This window comes from Heterodontus francisci, chromosome 15 (assembly GCF_036365525.1).
Source record: "Heterodontus francisci isolate sHetFra1 chromosome 15, sHetFra1.hap1, whole genome shotgun sequence".
NCBI lineage: Eukaryota > Metazoa > Chordata > Chondrichthyes > Heterodontiformes > Heterodontidae > Heterodontus > Heterodontus francisci.
In genome coordinates, this window is record NC_090385.1 from 24,995,612 (window position 1) to 25,019,369 (window position 23,758).

Sequence of the window (23,758 nt, forward strand, 5' to 3'; positions counted from 1 at the left end):
TTAGAGAAAGAAGAAAAAGCTTTGATAAAAACAGTAATGGCTATAGATCACCATGATTTTATACAATTTAGAAATGGTGGTTGTCGTAGGGTACTGTGGAAGAAATGTACAGGATAGAATAAAACCCAGTTTTTTTCCAGCAAATCCATTGAGACTTACAATATATTTAAATAAATCTGCTAAAAAGTCAACCTTTTGTTTACCAACAGTAAAGAACAGCAAACACACTGGCCCTGATTTAACTCCCCCCACCCCAATGGCTTGCAGAAATCAGATGGTGGCAGGCAGTTAAAATGAGGCCAGATACTCACAGCCTCTGAACTCACTGCCTTCCTGCTGTGGCCCGATCTTAACCTGCTCTGAGTAGGCAAGTGGGACCCAGGAAGGCAGCAGGGTCTTCCTTCAAATATCAGTAGCACTGATTTGCAATTGTAGATGAATTCCTGAACAGGGAAACAGTGACAGCTTTCCTGTCAGACCAGACTTGCCAGGCGGCAGATCCTGGGCCAGTACATATTTTTGATTATATATCAATAACTTGGGCATACTGAGCATAATTTCAAATATCATTGGTAAAAGAACCAGAGGCGATTTGTGGAAAAACCTTTACATAGCAAGTTGTTGTGATCCAGAATACACTGCCTGAAGGGACAGTGAAAGCAGATTCAATAATAAATTTCACAAAGGAATTAGATAAATACTTGAAGCTAAAAAAAAATTACAAAGCTGTGGGGAAAGAGTAGGAGAATGGGACAAATTGGACAGCTCTTCAAAGAGTGGTACAGGCCCGATGAACCGAATGACCTCCTTCTCTGTATCATTCTGTGAAGAATAGCAGATGAGTTTTAAAACGTTCTTTGAGGTTTCTATGTGGATCAGAAGGGGCAGGAGTTCTTGTTTGCACAAGCTCTCAAGAAATCCTTAATCCATAATTGCCTTGGACTCAGCACCTCCACCTCAAACCCGAAAGCAGCCAGAGTTGTTAATGACCGAAAGAAGCCAGTGAACCCAATATTCCAACTGGCAAAAACAGGAACTATAAATGTAAAGTTGTATATGAACAAGGCATGGTCTGGTCATGCTGAGCTGGCTTTAAAAGAGCAACCATTTCCGTTACTGAACGAATAGGAAAGAGATAGGTGTTGTCCCAACCAACAAGAGTTTAAACTGCGACAGTATATAAGAGAGCCAATTGTCACTTGAATTTAGTTTTAACTCAAAAAGACTGAGTTCAAGAATTATAACTTCAGATACATTGGTCTTCCAACTAAGCCTGCTTGGTTATAAGTACTGAACTTTAAATTAATTACCTGCTTGTCTCTTAACATATTCAATCAAACATTGCAGAACTAAGACAACTAGTTAACAACATACATTTACATAGTGCCATTAACTCAGCAAAATGTCCCTAAAAACTTCACAGGAAAAGTAATCAGACAAAAAAAATTGACACCAAGCCAAAGAAGGAAACTTGAGGATGGGTGTTTAAAAGCTTAGTCAAAGAAGTAGCTTTGAAGAACTGTTTTAAAGATGAGAGGGGTACATACGAACATACGAATTAGGCCACGTGGCCCCTCAAGCCTGCTCCACCATTCAACAAGATCATGGCTGATCTGATTGCAACCTCAACTCCACATTCCCGCATACCCCCAATAACCTTTCACCCCCTTGCTTATCAAGAATCCTCTGCCTTAAAGATATTCAAAGACTCTGCTTCCACTGCCTTTTGAGGAAGAGAGTTCCAAAGATTCATAACCCTCTGAGAGAATAAATTTCTCCTCATCTGTCTTAAATGGGTGACCCCTTATTTTTAAACAGCGACCCCTAGTTCTAGATTCTCCCACAAGAGGAAACATCCTTTCCACATCCACCCTGTCAAGACCCCGCAGAATCTTATATGTTTCAATCAAGTCAGCTCTTCTAAACTCCAGTGGATAGAAGCCTAGCCTGTCCAACCTTTCCTCGTAAGACAACCTGACAATTCCAGGTATTAGTCTAGTAAACCTTCTCTGAACTGCTTCCAACACATTTACATCCTTCCTTAAATAAGGAGACCAATACTGTACAGATGTGGTCTCACCAATGCACTGTATAGCTGAAGCATAACCTCCCTACGTTTGTATTCAATTCCCCTCACAATAAACAATAAAATTCCATTAGCTTTCCTAATTACTTGCTGAACCTGCATACTAACCTTTTGCGATTCATGCGCTAGGACACCCAGATCCATCTGCATCTCACAACTCTGCAATCTCTCGCCATTGATAATATACTTTTTATTCTTCCTGCCAAAATGGACAATTTCCCACTTTCCCACATTATACTCCATTTGCCAGGTCTTTGCCCACTCACTTAACCTATCTATATCCCTATGTAGCCTCCTTCTGTCCTCTTCACAATTTACTTTCCTACCTATCTTTGTGTCATCAGCAAATTTAGCAAGCATACCTTCGGCTCCTTCATCCAAGTCAGCACTGATCCCTGCGGCACACCGCTTATTCATCTTGCCAACCAGAAAATGACCCATTTATGCCTACTCTCGGTTTCCTGTTAGCTAGTCAATCTTCTATCCAAGACAATATGTTATCCCCTACATCCAAGAGCTTTTATTTTCCGCAATAACCTTTGATGTGGCGCTTTATCAAATGCCTTCTGGAAATCCAAGTACAGTACATTCACCGGTTCCCCTTTATCCACAGCGCATGTTACTTCTTCAAAGAACTCCAATAAATTGGTTAAACATGATTCCCCTTTCATAAAACCATGTTAACTCTGCCTGATTACCTTGAATTTTGCCAAGTGCCCTGCTATAACATCTTTAATAATAGCTTCTAATATTTTCCCTAAGACAGATGTTAAGCTTACTGGCCTGTAGTTTCCTGCTTTCTGTCTCCCTCCCTTTTTAAATAAAGGAGTTACATTGGTTATTTTCCAATCTATTGGAACCTTCCCCGAATCTAGGGAATTTTGGATAATCAAAACTACTGCATCAACTATCTCATTAGCCACTTCTTCTAAGACCCTAGGATGAGGTCCATCAGGACCCGGGGACTTGTCAGCCCGCAGCTCCAACAATTTGCTCAGTACTATTTCCCTGGTGATTGTAATTTTCTTGAGTTCGTCCCTCCCTTCCATTTTCTGATTTACACCTATTTCTAGGATGTTACTTGTATCCTCTATGGTGGAGAGGAAGGGATGTTTGCCGAGGGAATTCCATAGCTTAGTGCCTAGCGAGCTGAAGGCATGGCTGCCAATATATATTGTCATGGTCCTGTAGTTTTTTTCGGGAATATGCGGTTTGCCTTTAAGGCTTGCAAGGGATCAGTATTGCTTTAAGAACCAGCAAGCCTCAGGAGTTATAAAAAGGTACATTTCCGGTTGCCATTGGATACAACCATTTGCGATTCAAAGGGTGCTTTCTCATTACCATAGATACAGCCACTGGGAGTGAGTCTCATGTGATACATTTGTTACAATTCAGTTTTGAACTGGCTTTTAGTTGAAGACAGTTTTTTCTAACAGACACAGAGACATACAGACACAGCTGGTGTTGGCACTGAAGAAAGAGCTCTCAATCACTTAAACTGAAGGAATAGGATTTTAGTCTGTTTATTATTATCTCTCAAAATTCTAAGAAAGTAAAGCTAAAACAGAGATCTCTGGTAATTTAAATTGAAGAAAGTGTGACAATCTTTTATCCCTCAAAAACTCTAGTCAGTTTGATTCTATTGAAAGTGTTCGCAAGTCGTTAATTGTTGAAATTCACTGGAGAAGGAAAGCATCACCTACTGTTGCAGTTAGACTACGTACTGTTCTACTGTGGAAGAACCTTTTTTCCCCACATTGGATGGCTGTGAGGATTTCAAGTAACATTCTGTGAGGACTTCAAGCAACATTGGACTGTAAATTTGCAAGGACTAATTTTTTCTATTTTAAATGTTGTTTATATCTTCATAGTGTTTAAGAATTTAGTTCTTCTAATTAAATAATTAATTTGTTAATTTAAAGACACCTGGTTTGGTTAGCATTATTCGGGGGTTAAATAGATGGTACAATTTGGCTGGGTCTTTCTTTAATTTGGAAAGTTTAAAATGATATGTAAGGCGATCTGTGGAGTGACGGGATTGAATTATCAGTGCGTCTCTCCCACCGCAATCAGAATCATATATTTTGATTGGGGGCTTTGACTGGAGCGGTCAGTCGTAACAATATACACACACATTATATAATAGGGGCAAATATTTTCCACTGACTGCAATCTCACTTGCCTCCTCCAAGCAGTTCTCCTTCATACAATGGCATTTGCACAATCTTAAAGATATGCTGTATCCATCTTATGTGAAGCATTCAAAAGGGAATTAGACTGTTTTATGAAAAGGAAGAAGGTGCAGGGTTACGGGAAGAATGCGGGGGGTGGGGGGGGGGAGGTGGAACTGAGGGAATTGCTCTTTCAAAGAGTCAGTGTGGACATGATGGGCCGAATGACCACCTTCTGCACTGTAACGATTCTGTGATTAGCTGCTTATCTGCCCTATTGCACTCTTTAAAAACTCTTACAATAAACACAAAGTTTTTACTGCTGTGAGCCACAACAATTTCAGATACTTCACTTCATAAGCACTTCATGCCCTGCCAAAACCATAAAATATTCATTCTACACTGATTTCAATGTAACATATATTTACACAATTGTGCTATGTATTTGTACTTTCTCCTTATTTTGGGAGGGGCAATCCTAAATGGGTTTTTAAATCCATTTACACATTTCAGGTAATTTGCCTGACAGTGTACGTATTGAAATTCATTTATGCAAACCCTGAAGGCAACGAGTTCAAAACAATTTGTCCATAACAGCAACTGCATCATGTGAAATAGCTCCTTATATCTAACTTATGCAGGTCTGGATATACTGGAACTTTTCACATTTGACAGTGCCATTTCTTACTCAATTGAATCAGGGTAACAAAGGCATCACCAGGTTTCATGAAATCTCAGCCATGTTGTATGCAGGAAGCCAAACATTCTCAGGTATTATGACGTAACCTACTTATTCTGCCCAAGGAGATGATCGCCCTCCTAAGGCAGCAACGTAATTCATCCAGTTGTAGATTTTTGTTGGATTATAGTGGGCATAAGTATTTAAATGAACTTCAAAGAAGATTTAGAACACCTCAGAACTGCTGAAATGAATATGCTACAACTACCTCTGGTGAGCTGTTCTTTCCACATTTAGAATTTCATTAGTAGGTTCAGTCATATTATTTAGGAATTCTTGTCTGCATCTTTCAATGTTGCAGACTAATACTTTAGAACTAATAAAATTTCTATCTATAGTTAGTATTTTTCTATAAATTGGCATTACCTGGCATGAGAAGTGCAGCAAGATTGTATCCGGAGTTGCACATTCATTCTGTATCAAATTCCAATGTCATATGGAAAGGGCTACATCATTTGTCGAAGGGTGGTCCCTTTTAGCTTGGCATCTCCAGCAACAAAGTCATTTAATTATCCAACTTATGCAGCCTCACCAATGGTCTGAATCCATTTGAATGTCTCACATTTGGTTATCCCATTTCATATCCAATTGTGTCAGTGCCCTCCCCTTTATATTTATGACCTTTGAATGGCATAAAATGATTTCAAAATTAATTCTACATACATATGAATTTTATGTAGCATAAATGAAAGATCTCAAGCTTGGATCTTGCTGGATGTGATCCTAATTTGCAGGTGTTTAAAACATTTTTGTGGCTCAGTAGACTGGGAGGCCTTGGATTGCTGCTTCTATTCGCTAACATACACAATGTTCAAAAATCGCATCTATACTGCTGAGAAGTCACAGGGCGGGCAAACAAAGGGAGAGTCATTGCTGGGTAATACTCATACACCTAGTGGAGGTCAGTTTCACCGTGGATAGAGACCCGATGAAAGATTGTCTGGCCACGATTTTCATGACAGATGATTTGTGGCAAAAGGAAATGGGGGGGGGGAAGAGAGAGAAAATATTCGCATTTTAAAACATCCGTTGTTCCGTTCTCACATCTCCATCTGTAGTATTCTTTTTCTCACTAAACAGAGGGGATGAACAGTCCACTTATTCTGCTGACATTATTCAACCGGAAGGAGATGCAAACTGAGTTACCTGCCAACTTGCCCTGCCCTCCTTTAGAAAAGCACTTTGTGTGGCTCATTTCAGCTTCCACTCAATTGCCCAGCTGAGATCTGGAACGAATAGCAGAGAGACTCACAGATCTACCAAAGAGCTGCTGCACACATGATGGCCTCCTTCTTGTGCTGTAAACCTCTATGGTTCTGTACAGTCCTGTATCCAACCATTGCTGTGGAACAGAACAATGGTAAACCAATATCACACACTATAAAGGCACCTTCCTTTTGACTTGTTTCTGGAACTGTGATTTTTTTTTCAAAAATAACTTTTAAAACTGCCTTTCCCATAGAATTCATAGATACACAACCCCGGCATTACAAAAACTACCAATATACAATGTGGCGTTGCTGAATGGACTGTTGGATGTCTCTGAACTTCTAAATACCTCAGGCATATATGCATGTGATTTGTACTTTTTGCATTTTTATTTGATATACCTTTAAAGAAACATGACATACTTCAGCACAATGATACGGTTTCTCTTTGTGAGCTTAAGGGGAAAAATTGTTGATGCCATTTAACAAAAATGTTGTATTTAACATTTGCGATCATTCCATCAAACTGTGATTGCAGGCATTAGGTAAGGTGCAGACAATAAAAAAAATCACTAATGATTGCAACCATTTCACAAACTTTATACAAAATAGATATTTAACAATACTTGCAGAAAACTGTTCCTTCAAACACACACTCAAACAACTACTGAAAATTAAACCCAATGGGTTCATTTAAAAGCTTACAGAGACAGTGCTCTAGCATTTCCTGTATTCTTCTGAATTTCCCTTCAAAGTAGATTTAAAACTGCAATATATTATATAATTCAGAATTAAATTACTTGATATGAATGTAATGTTTAAAAAAGACAGCAGAAATAAAACACATATCTAACTTTTCATTCAGTTTTACATACTCTGCATGTCACCTGAAGTATATAATCACACTTTCTTACTGCAGTTTTAGAACATATATATATATCTCCATATTTTACTATATATTTACTGTAAAATATGGTTAAATTTGCAGAGTTGGAACATGTTACAAAGGTTGTACTATATATTATGAAATTTGCATTAAGTCCCACAAAAACAGATTTCAAGTAGTTTGTGAGTGCTGTATGAATCCTCTGTTACAATCTCTAACTCACTCCAACAAAATTGTTAGTTTATATAATATATAGTTTCTTTTTATTAAAAACAAATGCTGAGTGAGATTAGCATGCATTAAAACACACCACTCAATCTACTGACCTCGCAACTATCTACAACAGTATTTTGAAAAAAAAGGGGTAATTTTGTCATGCAACAGGACACAAAACAAGTTGTCATGAAAGTCCTCAGGTAAGAGAAAGGGCCCATGAAACAGGAACATTTTTACTATCGCAAAATTACCATTACTATATATTATATTAGCGAAACAACTTGCATTGGTTGGGTAACAAATTTGCAACATTTGCCTTTTAAACTATATTTTACATGTGTATTTTGTATATTATATAACATACTGCAGCTTTAAATAATGAGATTAAAGCTGCCTTTTAGGGAATGATATTCAGTAGCAAAAACAGGAGCTTAAAAATTAGAGTTCGATCAGCATCAACACCATAAAAACAACAAAACGTATTTCCAAGTACTGTAAAAATGTAATATGTTTGACTTTCAACAACTTTTATTTAAAAAAGTAATGTACACCAAAAAAGTCAATTAGCTAAATTTTTTGATGCAGGTCTGTTTCTAAACAGTAGCTTAAGCAGTCTTCGTAGAGTCATTCTTTCAAAATGTTAATTCTCATGTTTTACATTTATTCGATAAATGACAGTATTACAAAAACTCATCAAGTTAACAAGAATGACATTTACATGTACCGTACAGCATTTGAAAGCACAAATATTTAAAACCTTTGCAACAATTACAACAAAAACTGAATGTCAGAATAATTTACAAGAGAAAGAAACGGTCTATAAAACAGCAAAGAGCCCACAAATTTTTTGCATTTTTTGTCTTTTTTTCACTGTTTCACTATACTCTTTCACAACATAATTTAACTTATTACAAAACCTCCAACAAAATGCTTGTCTTTTTTTCTCTCTCTCTTCGGTATTTTGGTTTTCCAGAGCGGTTAATGTAACTCTACGTCCTTTTATTAACACCCTGAGGAATAAAAGGGTTACGCACACATCCAAACACATCACATCACTTCTAAGAAAAATATACACTTACAAAATATTTTACAAATTGGCACACTGAAAAATATACAAGAATTTATAGACGTCAAAGTTCATTTAGAATATTTTTTTAACTCTACAGATCAATATTTATAAAGCTCATTCTAAAGAAAGGCAAACAATACTAAAATGTTTTAGTATTGTATTTGATACATCTCAAAACATTTTATTTTTACATTCCTGTGAGTTTTTTTTCTCTCCTTCATTTCGGAAATGCATCTCTTTTAGCACCATGAAACACTAGCAGCTCAGTGGTACCTCTACTTCTCTTTAAGCTCTGTATGTACATTCAAATCTCAGTAGGTAGAAGTTTGAAAGGCAATAAGCAAAATAATAGCCAGAACTGCAGGCAGCTGAGTTCAGTGTAGCAACCCATTGAGTTTCACCCTGGTTCCTGGTGTGACTGAAGAAGCCAGAAAAACAAAAAAATGTTAAAGCCAAAGTTAAAAAGATATTGAACATTTGACCCATAGAAACAGTCAACAATACAGTATATCCTTTTTGGTAGGCAGATGGATTCAGGTGATGACACTGAATCACAAGTGTCCTTTCCAAACTTTATTATAAAAGAAAATGTTCAGACAGATTGGCCTCAGTGTCATTGAGGGAATGATAAACTTTCATAGGCTATTGTCATGTTGGTGGTTCTGTGCTCGAAACAGCATGATGCTGGTGACCATTTTCCATTTGTGGCCTGATAGTCTTACAGGTCTATACATAACTCAAATGTATCTCCCAGAGGAACTACACAGAGCACATGTAGCTATTCACAATGAAAAATGAAGCTCAGGATGTAATGTCCCAGATTCTAGAATGAAATTGTTCACTGTTGGTTTAGTTAAGGTACTTTGAAGAGCTGAGAGGCAAGAGTGCCTTTGATTATTTCTCAGAGTGACTTGAGAGTTGCTATGGGTGAACGCTCATTACCGTGGGTCTCCACAGCTTTAGCAACATTACCATTCTCGCTTTTATAAACAGGAAATCATTATGATGGGCATGTGGGTTTGGATGGAGAAAATGTGCCATTTGTTTTAAAAATTCATAATTTAGAAATATTTATTTAGTAACTCTATTTTCCATCTCTTGTACCCGATTACCACTGCCTTTTTTATTTTACTTCACTTCTTTTTAACCAGGATGGTATCCAGTACTATTAAGCTTGCAATAGCACCTGCTTTGAGACATGATCCTATAAATCCAAACACACTATGTTCCAGCTTTGTTAGGGCTTAAAGGGCCAGAACACAAAGTAAAGAAAGATGAGGAAGGCCATTCAGCTCATCTTAATTCATTCACGCAGCGAGATCCTAACACCTAACCCCCAACACTATTGCAAAGTCTAATTATTTCATAAATGATTCCAAAGTTTCCGTCTCCACTGATCTATCTGGAAGTCTGTTCTTCACATTGATCACTCTGTAAAGAAATATTGCCTGCAATCTGAGGTGCTAAAATTACCTTTTAGTGGTTGGGACCCTTGTGCTAGCCCTGCAGTTTGATTTAAAATAATATTGCATATTAAGTATTTCTATCCTCTTAACTATCAAATATGTCTATATCATCACCACTCGAATGTCTCGGTTCCAGGTTGAAAAACCTAAGTCTCTACAGTCTTTCCTCATAAATCAGACCCGACATTGGAGATCAGCATCATGGCTCTTCTCAACATTGCCTTCAGCGCCTGAATGTCCCTTTTGCTTCCTGGACAGCAGGAGTGGACACAGTATTCAAGATGCTGTCTCACCAGAGCACATTACAGTTTGATCAATATCTCATTTGATCTATATTCTACTCTTTTGGACATATAGTTGATCATTTGTGGATTGCCGCTCTACATTGGTTGGACATGTTTAGCGCTGATTATTAAAACTCCAAGGTCTCTTTCAGCTTCATCTGCAGCTATTTCAACACCATTCACGAAGTATGTGTGTCGACTATTTTAGATAACTTATTCCAATTGTTGCCATATTAACAGAGAATTAAAGTCAACTAAAGAAAGCAGTGAATTATTTGACAAAACATTTAGCAATGTTTTATAAATAACCTGATTGGCAATATGGCTGTCCCTCAAAAATAATCACAAAGGTTCAACCTTAACGTATTCTGGAAATTTCACAATGAAATTGACAACTTTGGGACAGGGTTAGTGTTTGAGCCATGTGTTTAATGGATGGTTGAAATTGCAACTGGTCAGGATGATCAAGGCCGAGTTATGTGTAAATTGGATACCCCATCAGTTTACTGGGAAGTGCATGCTGGTACAGTACTAGAAACAGAAAATATTATACAAATAGCACATTCATCAGGACCTGAAAAAAAAATAAGTTTAGAGTTTTAGGTGGAGATCCTTCTTCAGAATTTGTGCTCTGTCCTGACAAATGACCTCCAATCAAAATGTTAAGCTATCCTTTTTTCAAAAAGGCGTTCACATATAGCTTTATTTTTATTTTAGGTTTCCAACAATTGTAGTTTTTCCTTTTATCTCTGTTATTACAGTACTGATGTTTGGTCATTACGTAAATAACTACATCAAGCTGACATATTACTCCAAAGACACTCAAGACAGAACATTATTATAGGGCCATAACAGCACAGAAGGAGGCCATTTGACCCACTGAGTTCATGTCAGCTCTTCGTAGAGCAAACGAGTCAGTCCCATCCCCCCGGTCTATCCCCGCAGCCCTGCAAGTTTATTTCCCTCTAGTGCCCATCCAAATTCCTTTTGAAATTATTGATCGTCTCCGCTTCTACCACCTTCATAGGCAGCAGGTTCCAGGTCATTCTCACTTGCTGCATAAATTCTTCCTCTCATCCCACCTGTACCTCTTGACCAAACTTAAGGATCAAAAGTGAATTCTGCCAATATCTCAGTCAATATTCCTCCTTGAACCACCAAAAAATAGATTAACTGGAAATTCATCTCACTGGTCTTTGTGGAACCTTGCTGTATTAAGAATATGACTGCCACATTTATCCACAAAACAACTGTAACTGCACCAGGTAATTTCCGTATTTGAAGCATATTGGGATGTTTGTGAGAAATGTGCTAATAAGCAAGTTTATTCTTCATCAAATCCTAATTATGTGTCAGTAACATCCTACTACTTTGTTACCAATCATTCCAACATCATTGCTCTCCAGTCACTCAATCTCTTTAAGAGCTTTTAAAATTAAACTGGAGAAACAATTTCCTAATCTGAAATGCAAGGTGTTGCTCTGTGAAAAGATTTATGCTACAAGGAGTTCCAACACATTTAATAATACTGCCCATTATAATATTCAGAATTTCATCTTAATCTAGTTCTGCTGTCCCAGATCATCACACCCAACTCCAATCACCACTGAGTTTCTCATAACAATGGCAGCTTTATTATTGGACAATGCCCACTGCAAGGACCACAGGCACACCAAGGATCCAAGGCAAACACATAGCAAAGACCTCCGAACGTGCACCCAAGATTCCAACAAACCGTGGCAATCAAGAAACTATTTTTAAATTCCAGCCTTTCAATTCAGGATTCGCTCATCATTGCTGTCACCATTTAGCATAAAATTTATATTCGTTGTCAAAACTGAGTCAGACTGGAACATTCACTTGTTGCTGTACAGATCAGTTACAAGTCCAAACCAAACCATTACTAAATACATCAGTCGGGAGTCCAACCCCAACCTATCACTGTACAAGTCAATTTCAAGCCAATCCTTACCTATCACTGTACAAACAGCACCTTTGATTCCAATACAGCTCTACATACATCAGCTCGATGACCTTATTCACATTTACAGGTGCATCAAGAAACTACCAACAATGTGGTGCTATGTATGAACACAAATAGGCCACTCAGTCCCTCAATCTTGCTCTGCCATCTACTAGATCAAGGCTAATATGTACCTGAACTCCATTAATTACTCCGACTTCTATGGTGTTTCACCAAACATTGGTAGTAGACCTGTAATATAAATGGACATTATTACTGAACCACTTTTTCTTCACTCTTCCTCCCTGAACCCAAGGATAGACTTTTGTATATGTTAGCCATGACAGAAATTTCACCCGAGTCAGAAAGCTGTGGTTCAAGCCCCACTCGAGAATTGAACACATAATTTGGGCTGACACTTCAGTCCACTTACTGAGGGAATGCTGCACTGTCAGAGGAACTGTCTTACAGATGAGACATTAAATCGAGGCCCCATTTGTCCTTTGTATGGGACGTAAATGATCTCATGGCACTGTTCAATGAGGAGGAGGAGATTGCTCCCTGATGGCTTGGCCAATATTTATCTCTCAACCGACACCTAAAACAGATGAACTGATCATTTAATTCATTGCAGTTAGTGGGAGCTTGCTGTGTGCAAATTGGCTGCTGTGTTTTCTACATTTAACAAGTAGTACACTTCAAAAGTACTTCATTGGCTTTGAAGTGCTTCGGGATGCCCTGAGTTTGTGAAGGGCACTAAATAAACAAATTTTCGTTTCTTTATCAGTTCTATGAGCATGACTAGGCTCTTGGTTTCAGAACTGGAGATATAGCAGTGGTTAACATCCCCAATCCACTAGAACCTTGGTTAAAAAGAACTCACTTTTATTTCTTTAATTTGCAACAAATAATGCTCAACATTCTGGTGTGGATAGGAATGGAAACAGGTACCAGATGTAAAGATGTAGAGACAGCTGTGCTGTCAGCAACCATTATCATTATTATTACCTTCACTTACCAGGTTTTTTGTGTTATTTATAATTGCCTTCTATATAGATTTTCTTTCAGGATAAAGTAGTTCAGTAAGAACTAGCATTCAGCGAGTATTTTCATTATAATTAAGATGCACTTTAGGGGTTTTGGAGAAGAGGATATTTTAATGTTGACCTAGTGTCAGAAGCCAGGTTATATATAAAGAATGTCATGGCAAGTGCACTTTCATACACTGGCTTAACTATAGATTTTCATAGGCCCTCAAGAAGAATGATGATGTCCTCATCAAATGTGTGCACTTATACGCTCTCCAGCAGGAGACACTGGATAGTAGTAGAAGCAAGAACCTGGTACCCTGATTTTTCCCCTTCCATTCTCCAGGGGAGATGTAGCCAATTATAACGTTAATTGGCTATGATTAGCTGACTCTGGTGAAACCAGGGATCAAACTTAGGACATCCCTTGTTTGTCAGGTTCAGCATTACACTGGAGTAGTGAACACACCAATTGAGCTATTAAAGGAAGCCCACTTTACAAACAAAACAAAGAACAAAGAACAGTACAGCACAGGAACAGGCCATTCGGCCCTCCAAGCCTGCGTCGATCTTGATGCCTGCCGAAACTAAAAACTTCTGCACTTCCAGGGACCGTATCCCTCTATTCCCATCCTATTCATGTATTTGTCAAGATGCCTCTTAAACGTCGCTATCGTACCTGCTTCCACCACCTCCCCCGGCAGCAAGTTCCAGGCACTCTCCACCCTCTGTGTAAAGAACTTGCCTCGCACATCCCCTCTAAACTTTGCCCCTCGCACCTTAAACCTATGTCCCCGAGTAACTGACTCTTCCACCCTGGGAAAAAGCTTCAGACTATCCACTCTGTCTATGCTGCTCATAACTTTGTAAACCTCTATCATGTCGCCCCTCCACCTCCGTCATTCCAGTGAAAACAATCTGAGTTTATCCAACCTCTCCTCATAGCTAATGCCCTCCAGACCAGGAAACATCCTGGTAAACCTCTTCTGTACCCTCTCCAAAGCCTCCACGTCCTTCTGGTAGTGTGGCAACCAGAATTGCACGCAATATTCCAAGTGTGGCATAACTAAGGTTCTGTACAGTTGCAGCATGACTTGCCAGTTTTTATATTCTCTGCCCCGACCGATGAAGGCAAGCATGCCGTATGCCTTCTTGACTACCTTATCCACCTGCGTCGCCACTTTCAGTGACCTGTGGACCTGTACGCCCAGATCTCTCTGCCTGTCAATACTCCTAAGGGTTCTGCCATTTACTGTATACTTCCCACCTGCATTAGACTTTCCAAAATGCATTACCTCACATTTGTCCGGATTAAACTCCATCTGCCATTTCTCCGACCAAGTCTCCAACCGATCTATATCCTGCTGTATCCTCTGACAATCCTCATCACTATCCGCAACTCCACCAACCTTTGTGTCGTCCGCAAACTTACTAATCAGACCAGCTACATTTTCCTCCAAATCATTTATATATACTACAAAGAGCAAAGGTCCCAGCACTGATCCCTGCGGAACACCACTAGTCACAGCCCTCCATTCAGAAAAGCACCCTTCCACTGCTACCCTCTGTCTTCTATGACCGAGCCAGTTCTGTATCCATCTTGCCAGCTCCCCTTTGATCCCGTGTGACTTCACCTTTTGTACCAGTCTGCCATGAGGGACCTTGTCAAAGGCTTTACTGAAGTCCATATAGACAACATCCACTGCCCTTCCTTCATCGATCATCTTCATCACTTCCTCAAAAAACTCAATCAAATTAGTGAGACACGACCTCCCCTTCACAAAACCATGCTGCCGCTCGCTAATGTTCGTTTGTTTCCAAATGGCAGTAAATCCTGTCCCGAAGAATCCTCTCCAATAATTTCCCTACCACTGACGTAAGGCTCACCGGCCTATAATTTCCTGGATTATCCTTGCTACCCTTCTTAAACAAAGGAACAACACTGGCTATTCTCCAGTCCTCTGGGACCTCACCTGTAGCCAATGAGGATACAAAAATTTATGTCAAGGCCCCAACAATTTCTTCCCTCGGCTCATCATCCACCAAGTTCTTCTCTTTGGTAAATACTGATGCAAAGTACTCATTTAGTACCTCGCCCATTTCCTCTGGCTCCACACGTAGATTCCCTTCTCTGTCCTTGAGTGGGCCAACCTTTTCCCTGGTTACCCTCTTGCTCCTTATATACGTATAAAAAGCCTTGGGATTTTCCTTAATCCTGTTTGCCAATAACTTTTCATGACCCCTTTTAGCCCTCCTGACTCCTTGCTTAAGTTCTTTCCTACTGTCTTTATATTCCTCAAGGGATTCGTCTGTTCCTAGCCTTCCAGCCCTTACGAATGCTTCCTTTTTCTTCTTGACTAGGCTCACAATATCCCGCGTTATCCAAGGTTCCCGAAACTTGCCAAACTTATCCTTCTTCCTCACAGGAACATGCTTGTCCTGGATTCTAATCAACTGACATTTGAAAGACTCCCACATGTCAGATGTTGATTTACCCTCAAACAGCCACCCCCAATCTAAATTCTTCAGTTCCTGCCTAATATTGTTATAATTAGCCTTCCCCCAATTTAGCACCTTCACCCGAGGACTACTCTTATCCTTGTCCACAAGTACCTTAAAACTTATGGAATTATGGTCACTGTTCCCGAAATGCTTCCCTACTGAAACTTCGACCACCTGGCCGGGCTCATTCCCCAATACCAGGTCCAGTACGGCCCCATCCCTAGTTGGACTATCTACATATTGTTTCAAGAAGCCCTCCTGGATGCTCCTCACAAATTCTGCCCCATCCAAGCCCCTAGCACTAAGTGAGTCCCAGTCAATATAGGGGAAGTTAAAATCACCCACCACTACAACCCTGTTGCTTTTACATCTTTCCAAAATCTGTCTACATATCTGCTTCTCTACCTCCCGCTGGCTGTTGGGAGGCCTGTAGTAAACCCCCAACATAGTGACTGCACCCTTCCTATTCCTGAGCTCCACCTATATTGCCTCGCTTCATGACCCCTCCGAGGTGTCCGCCCGCAGTACAGCTGTGATATTCTCCTTAACTAGTAATGCAACTCCCCCAACCGTTTTACATCCCCCTCTATCCCGCCTGAAGCTTCTAAATCCCGGAACATTTAGCTGCCAATCCTGTCCTTCCCTCCACCAAGTCTCCGTAATAGCAACAACATCATAGTTCCAAGTACTAATCCAAGCTCTAAGTTCATCTGCCTTACCTGTTATACTTCTCGCATTGAAACAAATGCACTTCAGACCACCAGTCCCGCTATGCTCAGCAACATCTCCCTGCCTGCTCTTCCTCTTAGTCTTACTGGCCTATTTACTAGTTCCCCCTCATTTATTTCACCTGCTGTCCTACTGCTCTGGTTCCCACCCCCCTGCCACACTAGTTTAAACCCTCCTGAGTGACGCTAGCAAACCTCGCAGCCAGGATATTTGTGCCCCTCCAGTTTAGATGCAACCCGTCCTTCTTGTACAAGTCCCACCTGTCCCTGAAGAGATCCCAATGATCCAGATATCTGAAACCCTCCCTTCTACACCAGCTGTTCAGCCACTTGTTTAGCTGCACTATCTTCCTATTTCTAGCCTCACTGGCATGTGGCACAGGGAGTAATCCCGAGATTACAACCCTAGAGGTCCTGTCTTTCAACTTTCTACCTAACTCCCTAAACTCCCCGTGCAGGACCTCGTCACTCTTCCTGCCTATGTCGTTGGTACCGATGTGTACCACAACCTCTGTCTGTTCACCCTCCCCCTTCAGAATGCCCCCTGTCCGTTCAGAGACATCCTTGACCCTGGCACCAGAGAGGCAACATACCATCCTGGAGTCTCTTTCACGTCCACAGAAGTGCCTATCTGTGCCTCTGACTATAGAGTCCCCTATAACTATTGCTCTTCTGCGCTTTGTCCCTCCCTGCTGAACAACAGTGTCAGCCGTGGTGCCACTGCTCTGGCTGCTACTGCTGTTGTTTTCCCCTGATAGGCCATCCCCCCCAACAGTATCCAAAACGGTATACGTGTTCGAGAGGGGGATAGCCACAGGGGATTCCTGCACTGACTGCCTGCCCCTTCTAGCGGTCACCCATCTATCTGCCTGCACCTTGGATATAACCACTTCTCTAAAACTCCTGTCTATGACACTTTCTGCCACCTGCATGCTCCTAAGTGCATCCAGTTGCTGCTCCAACCGATCCAAGCGGTCTGTGAGGAGCTGCAACTGGGTACACGTCCTGCAGATGTAGTCGTCCGGAACGCTGGAAGCATCACGGACCTCCCACATCTCACAGGTGAAGCACTTTACCCCTCTAACTGACATTTCTAGTACTAATTAATAAATTAATTAAAAATAAATACTTATTAAATCCTTACTAAATTATGTTACAATTAACTCTATGGTCCCTTGTGCTAGATTCCTACTATAAATATGAAATGCTAACTAAATACAGTCATCTCATCCCTCTGGTTTAGTTACTCTACTTATTAAGCAGTTAATTAGGGTTTACTTATTGTATCAGCATTTTTTTTTTAAAAAGGCAAATGACTGAACAATCTCTTTAACTAGCTGATTTTTAAAATGGAAGCAGATGTGGATAAACTCCTCTTTTAAACCAAAACAAGAAATGCTGGATTCACTCAGCAGGTCTGGCAGCATCTGTGGAAAGAGAAGCAGAGTTAACGTTTCGGGTCAGTGACCCTTCTTCGGAACCGAAGAAGGGTCACTGACCCGAAACGTTAACTCTGCTTCTCTTTCCACAGACGCTGCCAGACCTGCTGAGTGAATCCAGCATTTCTTGTTTTTGTTTCAGATTTCCAGCATCCGCAGTATTTTGCTTTTATGCTCCTCTTTTAAACCACTGCATTAAACTAGATATTAGTAATAATGTTTTGGGCAGGTGACAACATTGGTTCATTTAGCCTACTCTTCCAAAACTCTCATCAGTTTCCTTACCGTGATAACTATACAACTTATAATTTTCCCTAAAAGGAATTTATCCAGTCCTTTTTAAAAAAAAATTGCTGTGGTGTTCTGTTGCATCATCTCCTCTGGCAAGCTGTTCCAAAAGACTTTCACGCCTCACTTAAAAATTGTTGTCTAAATTTCTCATTTCCTGTCACTAAACTTTAAAATGTGTCCCCAGTGCTCAATTCTTTGGCTCAAAAAACTGCCCTGTGCCCAAATTCAACATTCTTGTGAAAGTCTTAATCAAGTCCCCTATTTTTTCTGATACTTCTTCAGAGAGTAATTTCCCGGGATTGATAATCACGATTGCGCCCGTTGTTCAAGCAATAGTCTTGTAGGCCTCTGTTGGACTCCATTTTTGTTCCACCCCTACTCAGTCCCCCTTCCCAAACTCTTTTTCCGGTACATTGATGACTGTATCAGTGCCGTTTCCTGCTCCCGCCCCAAGCTTGAAAATGTCATCAATTTTGCTTCCAATTTCCACCCTTCTCTCACCTTTACATTGTCCATCTCTGACACTTTCTTTCCCTTCCTCGACTTCTCTGTCTCCATCCCTGGGGATAGACTGTCCACTAATATTTATTATAAGCCCACCGACTCCCACAGCTACCTTGAATACACTTCCTCACACCTTGCTTCCTGTACGGACTCCATTCCATTCTCCCCATTTCTCCATCTCTGACACATCTGCTCTGATGATGGAACCTTCCACAACAGTGCTTCTGACACATCTTCCTTATTCCTCAATGCTGGATTCCCCCTCACTGTGGTTGACAGGACCCTCAACCATGTTCGACTCATTTCCCGCACTTCTGCCCTCACCTCTTCCCCTCCCTCCCAGAAGCATGACACGGTTTTCCTTGTCCTCACTTTCCATCCTACCAGCCTACACATCCAAAGGATTAACCTCTGCCATTTCCGCCACCTCCAGCGTGATGCCACCCCCAATGCATTTTCTCCTCCCCTACCCGGTCAGCATTCCAAAGGGATCATTCCCTCCGCGACACCCTGGTCTCCACTGCCCCTGACACCTTCCCATATTTCAGAGCATGACGGGCCCTTTTTTATTTTATTTGGTTCCATCTTTTTTTTGTTTTTTACCATGTGCCTGCCCACTGGTTTTTTTCCTGTTTGTGCTTTTGGCTAGAACTGCTCATCATTCTGTCATTAACACTCCTTCTGCACTAATGCTTTGTCTTTCACCACACCAGGAGGTGTAACAACTGCTCTTTTACCTCTTCTCTCCTCACTATCCAAGGCCCCAAATTCTCCTTTCAGGCGAAGCAGCAATTTACTTGTACTTCTTTCAAATTAGTATACTGTATTCGCTGCTCACAATGCAGTCTCCTCTACATTGGGGAGACCAAACGCAGATTGGGTGACCGTTTTGTGGAACACCTCCATTCAGTCCTAAAACATGACCCCAAGCTTCCGGTAGCTTGCCATTTCAACACACACCCCTGCTCTCATGCCCATATCTGTCCTGGGCCTTCTGCGGTGTTCAACGCAAGCTCAAAGAACAGTACCTCATCTTCTGATTGGGCACATTCCAGTTTACCAGATTGAACATTGAGCTCAATAATTTCAGAGCATGACGGGCCCTTTTTAATTTTTATTTTATTCCATCTTTTTTTTGTTTTTTTACCATGTGCCTGCCCAATGTTTTTTTTCATGTTTGTGATTTTGGCTAGGACTGCTCATTATTCTGTCATTAACACTCCCTCTGCACTAATGCTTTGTCTTTCACCACTCCATTAGCATACTCTCTTTGCCTTTACCCTCTGACCTCCTTGTCAGTTAATCTCTCTGGCCCTCTGTCCTTCCCTTTTGTTCTCTTTTCCCCCACCCCTGCTTTATTTGCTTAAAACCTATCACATTTCTAAGCTTTACCAGTTCTAATGAAAGGTCACTGATCTGAAATGTTAACTCTGCTTCTCTGTCCACAGATGCTGTCAGACCTGCTGAGCATTTCCAGCACTTTGTTTTTATTTCAGACTTCCAGCATCCGCAGTATTTTGCTTAACTCTATGGGGCTGACTTTGCCTCATATACATGGCAAACCAGTCAGTGGGTAGAATGCCTGTGATGCCTGCCTGATGGCTTTACCATAAGGCTAAAACCATTTTTGTGATTGGACCTCATTTTAGTATTAAGGAAGAGCTGAGTGTGATTCTCACAATCTATTGGCAGCTCACCCATTGGGAAACCAACGGACACCAAAATCCAACTCAACTAAATTTCAATCTGTTGCATCGAAGCAAATTTGCTCAACTGAGAGCAGTTGTGCTGGTTTTGTAATAAACTTTATAAAACAATTCCAGCACATTCATGCATCACTCAGGATGCATTATTTAATAATGTGATTCTGTACTATCGAATTTTTCCAATTCCAAATTTAAGCTAGAAAATAAACTGCAGCTGGACATTGGATAAACTGGACAGAAATCAATGTGCTGGCTCTCTCCGTACCAGTTTACAAATAAAGCATGGTTGTCCTGGGAATTGCATTTCAACTTCATTTCAGAGCTGCTCCTGTTTACAACGAATAAAATAACCAAGGTATCAGTCTGCTAGTATTCAGTCATCATTCTTACTTTGATTCAAATGTGCTTTCTTAGTGGAAATGAAAATTTATGAGTGACAGGTATAACCATGAGGAAATATTTGCTACTTCTGAAAATTATTAAATTTGAACCCTGGATTGGATCCATGGAGATTCCTTCATTCAATTAACTTATAACTCCCAAAAATAATCGATCTATAAGCAGAGATCCTCATCTTTATCTTCTCTCCTAGGAACCAGCTGAAGCACAGGTCTCCAAAGTTGAAATGTAATTAATCAGATTAGTGTTTAGTTACTGCATCACCTCTCTCACACAGACTGCTCAGACTTGAACTCGAGATGTTCAGTGGCACTATTCATCCACAATAGAACACTGTGGACAATTGGGTAAACAATTGGTTGGCAGCCAATAAAGCCAGTTAACAATTAAATCAAAAAGCTAATTAAGACTACCTGATTTTTATTTTAAACTCTAGTACACCATATCTTCTTGAAAAGTTCAAAACGTCAGATCAGACAGAAGCAATATTCTTATCAGGAAACTTGATAAAAACAGTGAAGTGTTTGCACTAGAAATCTCAATCTCAAATTTTAAAAAAAATTCCTTCGTGATACACCTTTTGAAACTCAAATGGGTATCTCAGTCTTTGAAATTTATTGCCTGTAGCAAAATTTATTTTTGACATGCACTACATATCCATCAATTTCATTTTGGAAATTGACTAGTGAAACGTGTGACAGAAGTTGTGAGGTTCTGTTTGTGAGGCAAATGCATCAGAGTTCAGCTCCACGCCTTGCACTGTGGCCAGCAATGCTTAAGGCTGCGAGCAGGGTGTTGCAATTTCTACCATGTAAACTGCAATTAAGTAGCATTTAAGGTATTTGTTTTGGTGGGATGAAGCTGAAGGAAGACAAATGTTGGGAGTCAGTCCATCAGATCTAACAACCGCACTGAAATCTATCTGACCAAAAAACAACCTAATATGCATCAAATAAAAGTGTAAGCAGATTTTAAGGCAGTTGTATTCAAACTAATCCCCACAAAACCTTCAGATTCTTATGCACAGAATTTTACCCAAGGTGACTGGAAAATATGGACCTGGAAACTGGACTGTGCATTACTACCATATGAAGGCTTAATGCATTTGCTTGAAGTTCTTTCCTGAAGTGGAAACTCTCTCATTTTAGGAAGGAATTTATATGAATATGTTAAGTTTTCAGACACTTGTATTCAATGACATACTTGCCAAGACCACAGGGGTAATCTTCATCTGCACCACCTGGTCAGTAATCTGTCAGAATGCATCACCCACCTGTCACAGAACTGGCCTGATTTTGATCCTATTGAAATCAATGGGACAAAAATCAGGAAGATTCTACAATGGATGGGTGATCCACAGTGCCAGATTACCATGGTGAAAGTCAAAACTACTATGTTTTTGTGTGTAGAAGCAAGCATGCAGACCAAAAAGATGCTGGTCTGTGTAGATGTAGCTGAACTCATCTGGAGCAACGCCTGGAGTGCTTTAATTGTCTTCAACCCTGCTGAACCATGAAGGGGGGAAATAATAAACCAGGATTCTTGCATCTGATCACTATCCTGTGACTCTTGCTGCAAAGCGTGTTATGCATGCGGAAGTCAGGTCAGGAAAAGATCAAGCTCAGCTGTGATGATCCCAGTGGTTGAATAGCCTTCAGACATTCACCATCTACAGTCAATAAGAATAGCCAGGGGAATTATTCTCTCTCTTCTGTTTGCCCCCTTTGTTTTAATAAAAACTACATTCCATGTATTCGACTCACTTGAATAGCCTTTTTAATACTTTGGGCAAATAATTAAGGTAATCATAAATAAATGTAATAAATGTCAGTATAATCTTATAAAAGGGTTAAAGAAGATTCATCATTTGAGATAACTGATTTTGTCTCTCAAAATGTATATAGTTATGAACCTACAACCCTTTAGTCCGCCCCCACTGCAATCATAAATACAGTCAATGCACAAGTAAAACAAAAGTAGCGAGTTATTTTTGCAATTCATCACCAAATTGGTTCTCATGTTAGATCTCCAACCTCCACACACTTTCCATTCGATCTGAGGATGGAGTAGATTGGGAAGCAGAATCTACGCCACCACCACAGCCTTTAACATGGCTGTTCCATCACTGAAAGAAGGTGTTTTTCTAAATGCTAACACTAGTTTCCATTAGCTTATTCTTCCTGAGATGATGCATTCCAGTACTGTGCAGTGGTACAACACAGAGCTCACTGCATCGAACCAAGTTCAAAAGACAGTTCACAATGTGAAACTCCTTTCCTTAACTACCAACTCTAGTCCTCTCCCTGGTAACAGTCTAAGATTAAGCCAGTCTGTTCACAACCTTGGTGGCACATTTGATCCGAAATGAGCTTCCAACCACATATTCATGCAATCACTAACACCGCCTATTTCCACCTCCGTAACATCGTCCGACCGTTCCTGTCTCAGCTCATCTGCTGCTGAAATCTTCATTCATGCCTTTGTCGCCTCTAGACATGACTATTCCAATGCACTCCTGGCTGGTCTCCCACATTCTACTCTTCGTAAACTTGAGGTCATCTAAAACTCTGCTGCCCATGTCTCAACTCGCACCAAATCCGACTCCCCTAACACCCTTTGCTCACTGACTGACATTGTCTTCCAGTCAAGCAACGTCTTCATTTTAAAAATTCTCGTCCTTATTTTCAAATCCCTCCATGGCCTCGCCTCTCCCCATCTCTGTATTCTCCTCCAGTCCCATAACCCTCCAAGATATCTGCGCTCCTCTAATTCTGGCATCTGATTTTAATCTCTCCACCATTGGTGGCCACGTCTTGAGTTGCCTAGGCCTCAAGCTCTGGAATACCCTCCCTGCACCTCTCCACCTTGCTTTCCTCCTTTAAGACACTCCTTAAAACTTACTTTTTTGACCAAGCCTTTGGTCATCTTACCTAATATCTCCTTTTGTTGCCTGCTGTCAAACTTTGTTTTATAACGCTTTTGTAAAGTACCTTGGCACATTTTATTACATTAAAGGTGCTATATTTACATGTGTTGTTGTTGTAAGGGCAACTGCATAAAGACAAAGCCAGGA

General features: G+C 40.3%; 1 protein-coding gene across 3 annotated transcripts in view; it reads right to left on the minus strand.

Moving 5' to 3' along the window:
• Nucleotides 1-8,069: 8,069 nt before the first annotated feature.
• nexmifb (neurite extension and migration factor b) overlaps nt 8,070-23,758 on the minus strand; it is a 221,069-nt gene continuing 205,380 nt past the window's right edge. For 2 of the 3 annotated variants that reach the window (XM_068047267.1, XM_068047269.1), the window contains one exon: nt 8,070-8,793. The gene's annotated coding sequence lies outside the window, so the exon portion shown is untranslated. Of the gene's footprint in view, nt 8,794-12,299; nt 12,341-23,758 lie in introns of those variants that run through there. The other variant, XM_068047268.1, reaches the window with a different exon arrangement.